The sequence below is a fragment of the Pavona decussata genome, unplaced genomic scaffold, assembly GCF_977016875.1.
Source record: "Pavona decussata unplaced genomic scaffold, jaPavDecu1.1 SCAFFOLD_155, whole genome shotgun sequence".
Classification (NCBI taxonomy): domain Eukaryota; kingdom Metazoa; phylum Cnidaria; class Anthozoa; order Scleractinia; family Agariciidae; genus Pavona; species Pavona decussata.
The window spans coordinates 4059190-4072105 of NW_028145567.1; the positions used below are offsets into that span (position 1 = coordinate 4059190).

At 41.9% G+C, this 12916-nt stretch overlaps 1 protein-coding gene across 3 annotated transcripts in view; it reads right to left on the minus strand.

The window, feature by feature from the left end:
* The window catches only part of LOC146465959 (uncharacterized), a 29580-nt gene that overhangs the window by 2493 nt on the left and 14171 nt on the right, over positions 1 to 12916 (minus strand). Inside the window, exons 1-3 of one of the 3 annotated variants that reach the window (XR_014868223.1) lie at positions 4306 to 4970; positions 807 to 849; positions 401 to 685 (exon numbers count right to left, since the gene is read on the minus strand). The gene's annotated coding sequence lies outside the window, so the exon portion shown is untranslated. Of the gene's footprint in view, positions 1 to 400; positions 686 to 806; positions 850 to 4305; positions 4990 to 12916 lie in introns of those variants that run through there. The other 2 variants (XR_014868225.1, XR_014868224.1) reach the window with 2 other exon arrangements.

Sequence of the window (12916 nt, forward strand, 5' to 3'; positions counted from 1 at the left end):
CTTAGACATCACATCGGTGCGAATCAAACCCACGACCTGAGATTGCATCAACCGTTCCTCTAACGAGTGCACTAAGTTTGATTTGTCGCAGCTTAAACATTACGTGAACAATAATTTGGGACAAAGTATAAATTAAAATAATTACAACATTTATCGTTGTCGTTGTATTATCATCATCATTTTATCTGCATCACTGCCACCATCACTACCCGTCAACATTATCGGTATCATCGACATCGTCTCTCCCCCATCCTGCTCGTCCCCTTGGTGTCCCTCTTCCTACTCCTGGCTGCATGCCGGGAAGACTCATTTCTACTTCTTACTCAGTGTTGACTGCCATTTCCCACAGTCTTCTTATTTTCTTGTAACACATTACATTTTTAGGAGAAAGAAATATTACCTTGTCTAATTCCAGTAGTGTGATCCGTGTCGGTACTTCTTAGGTTTCCTGTGACTTTGAAGCTCTCACGTCTAACTTGTGTGGACCTTTGAAATCATCACGATTCCATAAAGGTGAGGATTGGGATGTCCCTTTGTTTCGACAATTGCCAGCGCTGCTGCTGCAGCAGTTATTGTTTGCGTCTGCTTCCTTCTTGGTCTTGCAAGATGCTTGCAGGGTGTCCTCGCTCGCACCCTCCGTTGAACTGTGACTAATAGAGGGCGTTTTTGATGAGGCTTCAATTGCCTTTGAAGTGTTAAGTGAAACAAGAAGAAAGAGGTGATCTCTCACAAAAATGAATTGCATTGCACTGCATAAGCTATTAATTGAATTTGTGACCAAAGCATTAATCTGATTTGTTTTGTACCTTGATGTAGTCATCACTGGTCGGATCTTCATTTGAATTAAAACTGACAAAATACAAACAAACAAATAAATAAGCATTTACAAAAGTAAAAAAGTAAAGGGCAAGTCTTAAAAGATAGGTTTTGGGTGGAATTGAAGTGAGTTCTGGGACTGAAGGATTTCCTTACAAAGTCCCCCCCCCCCCTCCCCGCTATCTCCCCACCCATCTCCCCACCCAGAAAAGAAGAAACTTTTTTGTCACACATTCTACAAACAAATTTAATATTTTTTAAATTGTTCCTTTATTGAGCGCACTGTTGCGAAATTCGACATCCGATGATGATTTATATGAGTTGTCAAAAGTATGGACTGGTGTAGTTTCCTAAGGGATTTTCTTCTTTTGATATGTAGATGATGAATTTAACCTCTTGTACGGTGAAAAAAAGGGGTGACCCCTCCCCCCAGGGGAAAAAAGGCGGGAAGAACTCGAGATGAGAGGACAGTTCTGATTTGTACGTCGACTAGCGCAGGTACTGCATGTGGACATCAATCGGCATGACTGATTCAGCTTCATCGTTCAGCGTCAGAATTCAAGACAGATTGATACACATTTATTTGTTCTAATTATATATTTTTTGGGCACATTGGTTTTTAACCCCTAAAAATTCTGCGGGCCCCCTGCCCCGCCCCCTGCTACGGGCCTGCTTAAACAGTACGATGCAACACGTGAGAGGCACGTGTGAACAGTGCCGTTTAGTTTAGTCAGTTGTGGTTTATAATGCCATAAAACCTATTGTTTCCTCAGCTAAAGATTACAGTTTAATATAGATTAGCAAAACTGGCATCATATTTTGCTCAAAATGTTAGTAGGCAAAGCTAAAAAGTGGATAATAGATCAGGGCTACAACAACAAGCCAAAACAAACAAACAAAAACCAAAGGAGAGAATTGAATAATTATTTATATTGTGAAAGATGGGACCATAAACAGCAAGAATAAAAATATTTTTACAATCGGCAGAAAAATTTCTAAAGAAGAGAGATGTCCTTTTCCCCCACTTTTTTTTTTTATTAAATTAAGTACTTTCATATTAATTAAATAAATGTTTCTTTTTTTTCCCATTTAGTGAACAAGTTGGCTTGCCACCAAAAACACTGTCGTTTACAGGCAAGCATCACATATATTAAACTGAAGGATTTAGTGTTTTATTATAATTTCAAAATTTTTGATTAATTTCGGGGTTTGCTGCACAATATTTACATCTTTAAGAAATATTGCGACACTGACATCTCATGAACAAAAAAAATTGGAAATATGAGAAGTAGCTGTGTTCTCACAAAAACTGATGTACTTCCTGTTTTTTATGTGCTTTTTGATAAGCAGTTTCAATTGAGTGGGGTATCATTTCCTGGCACCTCATGCATTCTGAACATTTATTACGCGGGATGACGTAGTCAGCCAGCATCTTAAATTTGGGACCGCATTCCTTTCGTCGTCTTGGGAGTCAAAAGTTGCCTTGTTTCTTTTTAACTTTCCCGTATCCCGTGCCCGTCCCGAAAGAATTGTGTGATTTTTATTGGCTGTAACTTCGAATCACGTGCAAGTCAGGTTGGATTGCACCATAAATGTTCATTTCACCAAAAATTTGCATAATGTTGTTTACGACGTCACTGATGCGTGACATGGCACTTTCAGCGGTAAAAGCGGTAAATCGAAAGAATAACTTCTATTAAAGAAGCACTCGACATTTAACACGGTGGAAATTGGAGAGTTCCTGGGGAAGGAATCATGCGTTGTTTGACAGTTGTAGAACCACGATGAGACTGAGAAGAGGTCATTTATAAGCTTACGTTATCGTTATCACTAATGGAATTCCACTTCCGGTACAACTACAAGGGAAGCAACATAATGCGATCATCGTGACTCAAACTATTGAATACAGTAGTTTAAGGACAAAATGCCTCTTGAAAGAGAGATCAACACAACTCTGTTAGCAAGGATAGTTTTATCAATCTGCGATGCATACAATCGGGAATAAATGAATCAGCATCACGCGTCAATGCCAGTATAGGCATCTTGTTATTCCACTATTATCTTATTTACCAAATAAGGTCAAGAGAATACGCAAAATAGACGACCCTAATACACTGTAGTGTTCTGGTTTGACCGGTTTACAACAGAGTGAATATGGACAAAGACATTTCAATGGCTTTCTGTGTTGTTTACATCATTCCCACATGCAATATACTGATGGACGCAGATAATTCCGGGCGTATTTCAACACTCTTACCAAAAAAGAAAAGCCAAAATAGCAAAATCTTTATGTAGTGGAATAATTAAGTCTCTTATTCGATGGTTTTACACATAAAACACACAGACATTTTGCTCATTGCTCGTATTTTTCCTCGCTCCTTCGGGGCTCAGAATAATACTACACAACTCGCAAAATATCTGTGTGTATTATGTGTAAAACTATCGAATAAGATATATGTATTTTATGGGGTGACGGGCACTGTTTGCAACCTCAGACTATTGGTATAAAGTACAAAAGAACAAACAACAAAACAATGCTGCTCGACATGAAAATAGTATAAAAACAATGAAGCTGCAGGTTATCAGGGTCCAGTAAAAGTAGAGCTTAGAACAGATGCAGGCTTACTGTTGTACATTTCAAAACTCATTAATAATTCATAAGCCCATTGACCTATCCAATGTTCGATAAAACATCACATGCAGTGGTTTTATATCCGACAAAACCTCTTCCTTATTAGTATGCAGTGTTTAATGTTTTTCTTGTATGCTAATTTGCAACATTGACAAAAGCATCATTGTTATTAACTCTCTTGACAGACTCTTTTCCAGGAATGTTTTTGAAGCCGTTCAAAAAACTCACAGCACGTGTTGTATCGGGTCACGATAACATACTGCTGTTCGCGTTTTAAACATTACGTATTTAGCCTGGACACCACTTTGAATGTTGGCATTATAACACCAGTAAACAAGTGCTGTTTCATGAAAGGCGGCCATAGACATTGTAATTTCGTTATATACAGTTGTAGAACCCTGAGCTCGTAAATTGTATTGATTCTCAAGTACCAGTAGTTATATTTTGTAATAATTAAGTTAGCTGTGGTTAGTACCACATCAGCTATATAAGTTGACTATTTATTGACCTGCTTAACCAAATAAATGTACATGTATGTAACTATGTATGTATATTTGTATGTATCAAACTTGTTGCTAGCTCAAACAAAGTCAGATTTCCACTGGATTTGACTCCATTATTTCAGTCATTTTATGATTTACCATCAGCTACCTCGAACACCCTAGCTGCTACCATGAACTAATTTTCCCTTGGCTCAAATTTACACTGATAAAATAAACTCTTAATATTCTTGAAATGTTGGTTTGTAAACCGTGAAATGTTGCACCAAAGGGACCCTTGTTTGTGAAAGAATGATAAAACCTGCGATGTAGGGACGGTAGGGTATGATGATCGTTTTTTACAATCTTGTCACTTACATTTGTCACGTCCTTTAGGACCTTCACGGGAGATCTCTCATTCCTAGCCTTGGGAGGCGATCTTTCCTGTTCGGAAGATAAAAAATTCATAAGATTCTCAAGTTTTCGATGTAAAGAAAACGAACAAGAACCAAGCGCCTTCGAGCTTCGCGCGAGAATTTAACGCGATCGTACATTTTGTAAACTAAATCCAGCTTTTAGTCTAGCATGCATCTTGCTTTCTTACCTTGGTTTTCTTATAATAAATAGGAATCCTTTTAGAGTTGGTTGGTCGGATCTTGGGCATATTTGTAAGATGTCACTGACACTTCTCCCTTCTAAAGTGCGATGGCGTCGGACTTTTCCAGGTGTTTTTGCATTCGCATTTGCCGGGCTTCGAACACGCAATCAAATTGACTAATCAGAGCTGATAAAGTTTCAACCTCGTTCCCAGGTAAGGAAGGCTATTTTTAGTATGGAACTATGTACGAAGTCGTCTGCGTCTGTTATTAGCATTTCTTTTAAAACAAGCCGACTACATGAAATACTAGAGACGCAATCGACTTCGATGCTAAAGGACTTAGTTGCCAGAAAAAAACCCCTGCTAGCAGGGTTTTTTTTTTTTATAATTATTGCCTTTCTAATCATTTTTCTTTTCACCAGTTTATTTCCAAAGCCTTAAATAGGCCTTATCACGGTTTTCAGTGTTTGTATGGAAATCCAATGTCAAATAATTTTCATAAAACATCGCTTCTGAAAAATTCATGAATTGGAACCTTTTGGCTCTAGAAAAAGGATTTTAAGAAAACAATTGGAGGGATGTAGCTGTGACAGAAAGTGTCCAGTCGTGTTTGGGACTTTCCATACATTTGTCTGTATAGCGAACCAGCCGTGAACTGCTGCTAAAAATAGTTCGCGGGGAAAAATACAGGGAAATGTATTTAAAAGTTAAATGTCTATTTCTTGTTTCAGTTGGATTATGGGGGCTGGTAAATGATGCGGGAGTTTTGTATTTGTCCCATATATGAAGTACCTACCTAGTTACAAGGCCACATCGTAACAGAGTGACAAGGCACAGTAATCAAAAATAAAATTTGGGGACATAATGATTTCAAAAAGAATTTGGGTACATACTTACCAAAAATAGGACATAATAATTACCATATATGAAGTACCTACCCTCGTAACTGTAACAAGCTCAACAAAACTAAATAAATATGCTTTCTGTGAAAATATCAAGAGAGTTTTTAAGTAGCAGACTATCCAGTCCATCCATTGGTACGTCTTGGCTGCCTAGATATCCCTTTCGTTCTTTCAAATCTCAATGTCGATGCCAGAATCCTTGTTCAGGGTCATAATACTAAAAAAAACCTTACTCACAACAAACGTGCAAGGTTTTGTGTAGCTACCGCAAGAAACCATGACAGTCACGGCATTTGTTTATATTGTCCTTGTTTTATCAAAGACCGCTTTAGCGAAGCAGCAGCATGCGAAGCCCCAGCGTCCTTATTCATGTTACCGTGCACCATATGGGATTCTTTGTTTGTTATTACCGCAGGATTAACTGTCTCTGGATGATCAAAGCTATACACAATTCTCCGTTTGAAGTATTTATGGTGACAAATCGTTGCCTAAAGGAAACGGTGCTCCACAAAACTTGTGGTACGACTGCTTACTGATCCTTGAAACCTTATATTGATAGAGGTACTTTCTGGACGGTGTTTAACTAACTTAGATGATAGAACGAATGACATGAAAAACAATAATTTCGCTTTCATTGTTAAAAGATCAAAGTTGACTATAACTGAAACTATCGTGGCTTTAACACTGAACTAAATTCTACAATCAACCCGGCGGCGATTTATGAAAGAATTGCCTTATAAACTAAACCCGGTATATGAGTACGCACCGAAACGGTCCAATCACAAAATTGCCCGTTTTTCTGCTTGTCAAAAGCGCGTCGACTTTGCTAATGATAATTGTAATTTTTGTCCGTTACAAACTATTGAGATTTCTTCTGATATTTTTTTCCTCCTTAAATTTATTTAAATTTTTTACAGCACAGAAGGGGGCAGGCTAAAGCTAAGGGCAGAGGAACCCGGTCGGGGTCTTTCTTTACCTCCTCATCCTCCTTGCGTAACTATCCTAGGCAAAAAAACCGTCATATCAGGTTTCAGTTTGATTTGATTTCTCCTTATTACCTGGTCTTAGGCACTCTGTTTCCCTCTGAAGCTCAACCCTCTGAAGCCATGGCCAGGTCGTCTCACTGAGTGGCTCATTCTTCGTTTTCCTGAGAAACCGCATAACCATTTCTGCTTGCGTGGAGTACATGATTTTTTTTTTATTTTATTTTATCGCTGTTTAGTACATAACTTTGCAGCGAGATTTATTAACATCAGGAAGTTGGATATTATCTGATTGATTTTTTTGGGGACCGGACCGCACCCAGTGGTCTACAGTCTCCGAGAAATTCAAATATAATGATTATAATGGAAATAAAACGGCTGTTTTAACTGACAATAAATTGGGTGATGTTAAGGCCCGCTTAATATAAAAGCAGACGGTTACCTTATCTCCCGTTTTTTTAACACGCAAAAAGATAACCACGACAGCCTTGGCCCAAGGGCTAACGCTGTATTCGGCTTCTGTTAGGAAACTTTTCCCCCTCTTCTTAAGCAAAGCCAAACTGTTCAATGATTTCGAGCGCACCTTGATTAACACTAAGGCATCTTGAGAACAATGCTGTAGTGTCAACTTCTAGATCATTTTGTGCCGCTTTTGTCCGAATTTTTCACAATGAAAAGGCAAAAGCGATGAACTTGGCCCTTCTGGACAGGAGACGCCCTTTCTATGCATTTACACTGACAAACTCTAACATGCTTGTGGGGTTACCTGCATTCCTAGTAGCAGCAGGGGCGTAGCCAGAAATTTTCCAGACGTACGCATCCCTTTTTGTCTCCATAGTCCCACTCTTTTTTAAGTGCCTTGATTTACTATTTCCACATTTCCCATAGTACACTTAGTGTGCTCCCCAAAATCATGATGTCGCATAAACGTTATTTACAATTTTACAATTTGAGTCGGTAAAGTCCAACTTTTCTACCAATTCTGGGGAACGCCATTTGATTACAAATGTCTTTTACACCCCTTACTGTAAAGTTGTGAAGGCTAGCAAATCAATAGCCACCTGAAAAGGCTAGGTAAAGGAGGTGACCACATCGTGATAACTATTTGCTATTCCTCTTACTTTCTGTTGGCTATTTTCGCTGTTTTGGGCAACTCAATCCACCGATGAGTCACGTCGACGAAAAAACGCCGTCCTTTGTATTATCAAAAAAAAAAAGACATTTCAATGAAACAAGCAAAGTTAAATGATTAAAAGGAAATTGTGCTTTTTAAAAGAAAAAAGTTATTGATTCGCTTTTGCATTTTAGGTACACACGAGCTTCCGGGTAGCTACCTCCAGGGTAAATAAATATGCCTTACATGTCAAATGAATCGCACTAAGCAATGGAAAAAAGGGAATAGGAAATAGGTAACGGCAATCCCAGTAGGCACTGGGTTGTCTCCTCTATGTAAAAGAAGCCTAATTTAAGAGTTACAATTCAAAGGTAAGTTTTTCGATGGCATAAAAGTTGCAGATTATCTAACTGTAAGATAGTTTTACCGAATTTCTCTCATAACGAAATATTAATTTTTTTTAATGTCATTTTCTCGCCTAATGATTATTTTTTTTTACGTTTCATGGCTAACCGTTATCCCCATTAAGATCCTCGGAGCGGTCCATATCTACTATATACCCGACTTAAGTCTAGACCTCTCCTCGATGCCTATAGTAATCAGGAACGTATTTATGACATCAGAGTGAAAGTTCAGAATCAAAGATAAGTGATCCCACCTTTAGTTTTGGCAGAGGATCATCAGATACTATTCACGAAGGATCTCCCTTTCTACCCTTGTTACAATTGCTACACTTGCTTCGCTTGCTACAATTGCTAGCCTTGCTACACTTGCTACGCTTGCTACACTTGCTACGCTTGCTACACTAGCTACAATTGCTACACTTGCTACGCTTGCTCCACTTGCTACGCTTGCTACACTTGCTCCGCTTGCTACACTTGCTACGCTTGTTACACTTGCTACGCTTGCAACACTTGCTACACTTGTTACGCTTGCTACCTTATTACACTTGCTACGCTTGCTACGCTTGCTACACTTGCTACGCTTGCTACACTTGCTACACTTGCTACGCTTGCTACGCTTGCTACACTTGCTACAATTGCTACCTTGCTACACTTGCTACGCTTCCTACCTTGCTATACTTGCTACGCTCGCTACACTTGCTACGCTTGCTACGCTTGCTACCTTGCTACAGTTGCTACATTTGCTACGCTTGCTACGCTTGCTACACTTGCTACGCTGGCTACAATTCCTACGCTTGCTACGCTTGCAACACTTGCTTCGCTTGCTACACTTGCTACGCTTGCTACACTTGCTACACTTGCTACGCTTGCTACACTTGCTACGCTTGCTACACTCGCTACGCTTCCTACGCTTACTTCGCTTGCTACGCTTGCTACACTTGCTACGCTTGCTACGCCTGCTACGCTTGCTACGCTTGCTACGCCTGCTACGCTTGCTACACTTGCTTCGCTTGCTACGCTTGCTACACTTGTTAAACTTGCTACCCTTGCTACACTTGCTACACTTTTTACACTTGCTACGCTTGCTACACTTGTGAACCTTGCTACGCTTGCTACGCTTGCTACACTTGCTACGCTTGCTACACTTGCTACGCTTCCTACCTTGCTACACTTGTTAAACTTGCTACACTTGCTACACTTGCTACGCTTGCTACACTCGCTACGCTTGCTTCGCTTCCTACACTTGCTACGCTTGCTACACTTGCTACCCTTCCTACACTTGCTACAATTGCTACACTTGCTACGCTTCCTACACTTGCTACGCTTGCTACACTTGCTACGCTTGTTACACTTGCTACGCTTGCTACACTTGCTACACTTGCTACGCTTGCTACCTTGCTACACTTGCTACGCTTGCTACGCTTGCTACGCTTGCTACACTTGCTACGCTTGCTACACTTCCTACAATTGCTACCTTGCTACACTTTCTACGCTTCCTACCTTGCTACACTTGCTACGTTCGCTACACTTGCTACGCTTGCTACACTTGCTACGCTGACTACAATTCCTACGCTTGCTACGCTTGCTACACTTGCTTTGCTTGCTACACTTGCTAGCCTTGCTACACTAGCTACACTTGCTACGCTTGCTACACTTGCTACACTTGCTACGCTTGCTACACTTGCTACACTTGCTACGCTTGCTACACTCGCTAAGCTTGCTACGCTTACTTCGCTTGCTACGCTTGCTACGCTTGCTACACTTGCTACGCTTGCTACGCCTGCTACGCTTGCTACGCCTGCTACGCTTGCTACACTTGCTTCGCTTGCTACGCTTGCTACACTTGTTAAACTTGCTACGCTTGCTACACTTGCTACACTTTTTACACTTGCTACGCTTGCTACACTTGTTAAACTTGCTACGCTTGCTACGCTTGCTACACTTGCTACGCTTGCAACACTTGCTTCGCTTGCTACACTTGCTAGCCTTGCTACACTAGCTACACTTGCTACGCTTGCTACACTTGCTACACTTGCTACGCTTGCTACACTTGCTACGCTTGCTACACTCGCTACGCTTGCTACGCTTACTTCGCCTGCTACGCTTGCTACGCTTGCTACACTTGCTACGCTTGCTACGCCTGCTACGCTTGCTACGCTTGCTACGGCTGCTACGCTTGCTACACTTGCTTCGCTTCCTACGCTTGCTACACTTGTTAAACTTGCTACGCTTGCTACACTTGCTACACTTTTTACACTTGCTACGCTTGCTACACTTGTTAAACTTGCTACGCTTGCTACGCTTGCTACACTTGCTACGCTTGCTACACTTGCTACGCTTCCTACCTTGCTAAACTTGTTAAACTTGCTACACTTGCTACACTTGCTACGCTTGCTACACTCGCTACGCTTGCTTCGCTTCCTACACTTGCTACGCTTGCTACACTTGCTACGCTTGCTACACTTGCTACAATTGCTACACTTGCTACGCTTCCTAAACTTGCTACGCTTGCTACACTTGCTACGCTTGTTACACTTGCTACGCTTGCTACACTTGCTACACTTGCTACGCTTGCTACCTTGCTACACTTGCTACGCTTGCTACGCTTGCTACGCTTGCTACACTTGCTACAATTGCTACCTTGCTACACTTTCTACGCTTCCTACCTTGCTACACTTGCTACGTTCGCTACACTTGCTACGCTTGCTACGCTTGCTACACTTGCTACGCTGACTACAATTCCTACGCTTGCTACGCTTGCTACACTTGCTTTGCTTGCTACACTTGCTAGCCTTGCTACACTAGCTACACTTGCTACGCTTGCTACACTTGCTACACTTGCTACCCTTGCTACACTTGCTACACTTGCTACGCTTGCTACACTCGCTACGCTTTCTACGCTTACTTCGCTTGCTACGCTTGCTACGCTTGCTACACTTGCTACGCTTGCTACGCCTGCTACGCTTGCTACGCCTGCTACGCTTGCTACACTTGCTTCGCTTGCTACGCTTGCTACACTTGTTAAACTTGCTACGCTTGCTACACTTGCTACACTTTTTACACTTGCTACGCTTGCTACACTTGTTAAACTTGCTACGCTTGCTACACTTGCTACACTTGCTACGCTTCCTACCTTGCTACACTTGTTAAACTTGCTACACTTGCTACACTTGCTACGCTTGCTACACTCGCTACGCTTGCTTCGCTTCCTACACTTGCTACGCTTGCTACACTTGCTACGCTTGCTACACTTGCTACAATTGCTACACTTGCTACGCTTCCTACACTTGCTACGCTTGCTACGCCTGCTACGCTTGCTACGCTTGCTACACTTGCTTCGCTTGCTACGCTTGCTACACTTGTTAAACTTGCTACGCTTGCTACACTTGCTACACTTTTTACACTTGCTACGCTTGCTAAACTTGTTAAACTTGCTACGCTTGCTACGCTTGCTACGCTTGCTACGCTTGCTACACTTGCTACGCTTGCTACACTTGCTACGCTTCCTACCTTGCTACACTTGTTAAACTTGCTACGCTTGCTACATTTGTTAAACTTGCTACACTTGCTACACTTGCTACGCTTGCTACACTCGCTACGCTTGCTTCGCTTCCTACACTTGCTAGGCTTGCTACACTCGTTAAACTTGCTACGCTTGCTACACTTGCTACACTTGTTACACTTGCTACGCTTGCTACAATTGCTACACTTGCTGCACTTGTTAAACTTGCTACGCTTGCTACACTTGATAAACTTGCTACACTTGCCACACTTGCTACGCTTGCTACGCTTGCTACGCTTGCTACCCTTGTTACGCTTGCTACACTTGCTACGCTTGCTACACTTGCTACGCTTGTTAAACTTGCAACGCTAGCTACACTTGTTAAACTTGCTACACTTGATACGCTTGCTACGCTTGCTTCGCTGCTACACTTGCTTCACTTGCTACGCTTACTACACTTGCTACGCTTGCTACACTTGCTACGCTTGCTACACTTGCTACACTTGCTACCTTGCTACACTTGATACGCTTGCTACACTTGCTACGCTTGCTACACTTGCTACGCTTGCTTCGCTTGCTTCGCTTGCTAAACTTGCTACCTTCCTACACTTGATACGCTTGCTACACTTGCTACGCTGGCTACAATTCGTACGCTTGTAACGCTTGCTACACTTGCTTCGCTTGCTACACTTGCTAGCCTTGCTACACTAGCTACACTTGCTACGCTTCCTACACTTGCTACACTTGCTACGCTTGCTACAGTTGCTACACTTGCTACGCTTGCTACACTCGCTACGCTTCCTACGCTTACTTCGCTTGCTACGCTTGCTACGCTTGCTACACTTGCTACGCTTGCTACGCCTGCTACGCTTGCTAGACTTGCTACGCCTGCTACGCTTGCTACCCTTGCTTCGCTTCCTACGCTTGCTACACTTGTTAAACTTGCTACGCTTGCTACACTTGCTACACTTTTTACACTTGCTACGCTTGCTACACTTGTTAAACTTGCTACGCTTGCTACACTTGCTACGCTTCCTACCTTGCTACACTTGTTAAACTTGCTACGCTTGCTACGCTTGCTACACTTGCTACGCTCTCTAGACTTGCTACGCTTCCTACCTTGCTAAACTTGTGAAACTTGCTACACTTGCTACACTTGCTACGCTTGCTACACTCCCTACGCTTGCTTCGCCTCCTACACTTGCTACGCTTGCTACACTTGCTACGCTTGCTACACTTGCTACAATTGCTACACTTGCTACGCTTCCTACACTTGCTACGCTTGCTACACTTGCTACGCTTGTTACACTTGCTACGCTTGCTACACTTGCTACGCTTGCTACCTTGCTACACTTGCTACGCTTGCTACGCTTGCTACGCTTGCTACACTTGCTACGCTTGCTACGCTTGCTAGACTTGCTACAATTGCTACCTTGCTACACTTTCTACGCTTCCTACCTTGCTACACTTGCTACGTTCGCTACAC